Below are 6,082 nucleotides of genomic sequence, written 5' to 3' on the forward strand. Positions count from 1 at the left end.
TGATCAAGACCTGAACAGAATTTCCACTCGGGTATGAGTCAATTTGAGAGTGAAATTCGTAAGTGTCCTGGTAGCTCAGATGGTAAGAGCACCCGACGCGACATTGGGAGGTCCCGGGTTCGATTCCCGGCTAGGAAGTTGGTAATTTTTTCTCTCAAAAAATTGAATTTAATTAATGCCTAATGATGGAAGGCGGAGAAACCCTAGTGGAAAAACCTAAGGCAGAGGCGTAACATGCCTGATCAGAATTTCGGATCGGACTTGATCAGTTTCTGATCGAGACCTGAACAGAATTTCCACTCGGGTAACAGGAAAAAGACATGAATGCTGAGGTTGTTCCAGCGCATTCGGTGGGATAAATCAGACAAATTTCTTCATTTCACCTGTATTATACCTCGAGCGTATCCCAAGGGCTCCGGAGGAAGGAGAAAAAAATATAGCATCAGAGGGCGCCGAAACTTTTCCAATTTTAATCCGTCATTCGTTCGAGAGGGTAGTGGCGAGGCGGTTGAAAGGGACTTTGGAGGGTCGGACGGAGTCAAGAATCGAGGCCGGTCCGACGAAAAAGTGGTGGAGTTGAGAGAGACTGGAGCATCGCTCTAAATAAGAGAATTAATCATTGGAGCACTTTGTGGGTGCTATTAATCGCTAAACCCTTTACTTTCTTCCACAGCAGTGTTGTATATGAGTCCCCGATGACTGCCTGAGGTACAATGTTTTTCTTTCGTTGTCACCATCAATTGTCGAGGAGTTGTATTTAGATTTTTTGGTTGAAGTAACACACACTTTAAAAAGATCGGTCTTAAATTGAGGTGGAAATGTCCGGAAATTTGAGAGCGGCCATGAATCTTGAAATTTTGAACACCTGACCTAGCCCATCATATGGTGTTTCCCTTTTATACACACTAGATATGTACTACGCCGTGGGACTTAATGTATGTCAGTTGTAGTGAATAAGCTTATCTTAAATTTTTGAAGTTAATATAAAAGTTTCCGAAAGAAAAGTTTCAAGAATATATTCTATTTTTTTTATATATTATACATCCAGTGTGACTTTTTTTGAAGCCAATCTATTCGACGTATTGTATCATTAGATCTTTTATAAATGATGATAGCATACATTCAAGAGATCACGATAATACTATACTATATTATATATACTGTACACAATATCCAATATATATTAGAGTACTATATGTATTAAAATATAATGTGCATAATTTAAAAAAATGAAATAATAAACTGATAATAATAATATACATAATGATATATGTATTACAATATAGTATAGTATGGAATATAATAAAATATAGTATTATCGTAACAGCTTTAATGTATAGTATCATCATTTATGAAAAATCTACTGATACAATACGCCGAATAGATTGGCTTCAAAAAACGTTACATTGGATTTCTTACTGAAGGATTTTTTTTTGTTCTTTTTTGGGATTCTTCATCAACCATGTCCTCGTCATGAGTCCTGGGTCATGTTAAGAGCTGATGAGGACTGAATTCTTCATAAGAACCCCTTGTGATTATTTGAACCCCATTGAACTTGTTACTTACATGTGGGATAACAGTCGTATTCGATTTAAGCTTCGCAAATTGTTATATTAAACAAAACGAAATTAGCTGTGTAGAAGTCGAATATCAAAAAACTAATTCGTAATTGTTATTGTACACATTTTTTCAAAAATTTTGAAAAAAAAACTGTGGCCCACAAATTGGAGGCCCTGGAATATTTTTAATATTTTAAGCGTTTCGGGAGCAAATGAACAATAAACAATTTTTTTGCACCAATTATTAATTTGTAGACATATATAAAAAAAATTTTTCAACTTTTCCGTTACCGTATACCTTTCGGTTTCTTACAAATTGTCACTTTTCCAGCAGCATATTAATTCCTAATACTTCTTCCAGCTTTCGAAAAATTGGAATCCTTCCAGAGGTGTTCCCTCGCGACCACCCATCCTTCCAGTGATCACGCTCAGCGCTGATTAGCTTCCGAAAGCTTAGCCGGCCCACCAACACCAGGCGCTGGCCCCGTAGGGCTTGTAGACATATATAATCAATCTTCAATGCATGAGAAATCTCACTTCAATTGCCCGCGACTTTAAAAACTCATAGTAGTCTCCCCTTAAGACATAAGGAATAGTAACTTACATTAAGACACAAAGACATCAGACAATCACGGACGAAAAAATTTAATAGAAAAATCTATCGAATTCGTTAGAAAATTCTATTGAATTTATAATGAACTGTTCTATTAGTTTTTGGCCGATTCTATTAGAATGTGCAATAGAAAATATTCAGTAGAAAAATTCAATAGTATTCAATTTTTCTGTATAACTTACTCTATTGAGATATTTTCTATAGAATTTCCTCGGCTCAAATTTTCTAAGTTGTTTCGTTTGATTTTCTTGATGAGAAAAAAAGAAAAATAGAATGAAAAAAACTTAGAAAATTTGAGTCGAGCAAATTTTATAGAACATATATGAAAAGAATAAGTTATATAGAAAAATCGAATTCTGTTGACTTTTTCTATTGAATGTTTTCTATTGAACATGTCAATAGAATCAGCCAAAAACTAATAGAAAGTTTGATAGAAATTTAATAGAATTTTCTAACGAATTCGATCGGTTTTTCTATTAACTTTTTTCGGGCGTGATACGCTTTCGTCTCTTTTATTTTTACCTTTTCTGAGAGACCTTTTGAAGAAGTGGACAAAAGTAACTTAATTTAAGACGTTATCTGTCCCGTGTGACCATTTTGAAAATGGAATGCTTAAAAAAATACCAAGTTTTCATCAGAATTGAAATTTCAAAGATAATCGTCGCGATCTGATGCAACAAATTCAATGTGGTGCACGGAGAGAAATGTTCAGTAAAAATTACGGAACTCAAAATTTGCTCACCGATTACGGAATAGATACAGAAAATTTAAGTGATTGTATCGTAATTCTTCACAGAAGATTCAGATAAAAACTACGGAACGCTCTGAAAAAATTCCGTAACAGTTCCGTAAAATTTCCTACAACCACATTCACTCCGGAATTACGGAAAAGATACGTAATTTTTACTGAATATTTCCCTCCGTATGTTCATTCAACTCATGAAATGACATTCGAAAAATCGGTAGCTGTCCGCACCAAACTCAATTGTAACAAAAAGCACTGGATAATGAATTCAAAATTATGCATAAAAGTATGCACTCTCGCACAACATATGTTACATTCTCACCCCGAACTCTTAAACCCAACCCATCAAAAGACAAAAGGATTCAGGTATGATAAAAGGAGTTGGGGGCGGAAAAGGGGCTTATATTAGACAGGAACGAAGAGAGCTCCGGTAGCAACTGCCGTGCTGTGCAGCCAAGAATCTCGCTAATTAGATATATAAGGAAAGCTAATTGTAATAAGGTGGAGTCGGGTTCTACGTGAGACAGTAACTGGGAAACCCCCCAGACACATACTGAGGAGTCACCGACACTCGAAATCCTGATGAACCGACGATTTACTTTCCTGAGGGCTTAACGAGACCGAAGTTATCGAATCCTAACCAATTTATCAAGTTTCGTACGTTCTATTGGATTATTTCACGTGTGACGAGCAACTGTCACATTTGAGAAGGCAAATGGGTTTGTCAAATTGATTGTCACTTATGGTAATTGAATCTATTGTGCTTCGATAATTTGACATTTTGTGAGTAAAGAAAATGGTCAAATTAATTATCAAAATGGTGCTATAGATGAACCCCCAACGTCGTGTCCTGAAGAGGAAACTATGATTCCGCCATTTTTCGATCATTTGCAATGATTGCGAACATTTTGGATGGCTAAATATCTCTGCATACTGCACTTGTAGCTGGCACTACAAAATTTCTGGGTGTGTCAATTTTGTGGGGAATTCGGTAGAAAATTGTGGGAAAAACTTCATTAATTCTTGGAAACATTAGAAATGCCCTTTTCGAGGCTTAGCCTGTCCTGTGGGAAAACCGTTTATCCAGGTATTGCAACCAGAGTAAACTCATGTGGCGAGCAATTGGTGGACAAATGCATTCTCTACGTCCAGATACTATTTTCTATCTCACCAATTTCTGTATAATTTTTTTTGTGTCTCAAACACCACGTGAATTTTCCAACAATATCGCCATCTCAGTTGAATGAGACTGTTGAAGTGGAAGGCTACAACTGCTCGAGAAAGATGAAGGGGAGGCCCAGAAGTATAATTCGCACCCTTCCTTGTTGTATCAACTTCAGTGGTTTCGCTTTTCTCAATTGACGTTCGCTCAATTTTCAACGTGAAACCTGTTCCGTAAAACATAGCGGAAGGTGGAAGGGATGCGCTTTGTCATAACCCGTTGTCTTCAAAGTTTTACACGCGAACGTATCTAAACAGTTGGTGAGTAAAACTTGGGGACATGAATTTTGACAGAGTCATCAAAATTTGATCTCTGGAGAGGTAATGAACTGAACCTTCTGCGAGTGCGAAGATTAGCATTATCTTAGTCAGGATGACATTCACGTTGGAATTGAAATATTTTTTCTGATGATTATTGAATTTTAAATCGTACCAATCGCTACTCAATGATCTATTCTGGTTCATTTCAAGAGAGAATGAGCCATAATGATCAATTTTGGATCAATAATATCTCGCTTGGCTCGCCAACCTCCATATGACCTACTTATGACGCCCATTTTCCTTATTCCTACTCTTGTGACCATTAATCTGATCCTCGTGATCCTTATTCTAATCCTCATGATCAAAAATTCTCGATTTCTAGAAATCATCTGAGAGAAAAAAGATCTTCATTTTGCTTATTGATAAACACAAATTTACTCACTTCTATTCTCGGGAACGCTGTAAACTCATTATTTATTGATTATTATGGAATAGGTTGTTTACCCCATCTATATTGAGTTTCATAATGAAAAGAAATTAGAGAATCAAATAAGAACACAATATCTCATTCATATAGCCAATAAAGACGGATGACAAAAGACGGATAACAAACCTAGCGAATTTGCTAGAAAATTCTATTGAATTTCTATTGAACTCTCTATAAGTTTTTGGCGGATTATACTAAAATGTTCAATAGAACATATTCAATAGAAAAAGTCAATAGAATTCGATTTCTCTATATAACTTATTCTATTGAGATATTTTCTAGAGAATTTTATTGGCTCAAATTTTATAATTGTTTTTATTTGTTTTTCTTGATGGAAAAGAAATGAAAATAGAATGAAAGAAACTTGGAAAATTTGAGCCGAGGAAATTCTATAGAGAATAAGTTATATAGAAAATCGAATTGTATTGACTTTTTCTATTGAATATTTTCTATTGAACATTTCAATAGAGTCGACCAAAAACTGATAGAAAGTTCACTAGAAAACCAATAGAAGTTTCTCAGAAATTCGCTCAGTGTTCATATTACACTCTAAAAAAAGATTACTTCTGATAAGTAGGAAAACTACTTGTATTCAGTACCGAGGCGTTTCTGGAGAAAAGCTAATTTTTTTACTTGGTCCAAGTCGAAAATCGACTGAATACAAGTTTTATGCTCTAAGTACAATTAGCACTGGTGACAAGTACCGACTGTACTCATCATCAGTACTGAAAGTACTTGTACTGAGTACCGAGCTGTACTTCTCAAAAGTAGAAAAAATACTTGAGACAAGTAGTAATAGTACTCAAATCCAGTACCAATGGATTTTCGCGGAATATTACAGTAAGATTCATCATACAATGGAGATCGTTGAAAAACGAAGAATTAATGCAAATAAAATTATTGTTTATTGTTCGTTTGCCCCTCAAATGCTTGAAAATTGAAATGTACTGGACTAAAGTCCAGTGTAATAAATTCTCGAGCTACAGAGATTTTTTTTTCAAAATTTTTCAAAAGATGTGTAGAATAACAATTACCAATTAAGTTTTCCAAATTTAATTTCCAAATAGTCCTTTTTTTTAATAACAAAAAAGGTAATATTCATGCGAAATAGCCAGCAAAATGATTCTCAAAATAATTGTTATATTTTATATTGAACAAAAAAATTGAAGTATTAATCTTTTGAGCTATCTTGTGTG

The 6,082-nt window shown here is 34.9% G+C and overlaps 1 non-coding gene across 1 annotated transcript; it reads left to right on the forward strand.

Annotated features, from left to right (window-relative positions):
* Window positions 1-64: 64 nt before the first annotated feature.
* On the forward strand, window positions 65-138 carry Trnas-cga. The gene has a single exon. It is a non-coding gene; the product is annotated as a tRNA-Ser (tRNA).
* Window positions 139-6,082: the final 5,944 nt, after the last annotated feature.

This window comes from Diachasma alloeum, unplaced genomic scaffold, assembly GCF_001412515.2.
Source record: "Diachasma alloeum isolate Michigan unplaced genomic scaffold, Dall2.0 Dall_scaffold_00296, whole genome shotgun sequence".
NCBI lineage: Eukaryota > Metazoa > Arthropoda > Insecta > Hymenoptera > Braconidae > Diachasma > Diachasma alloeum.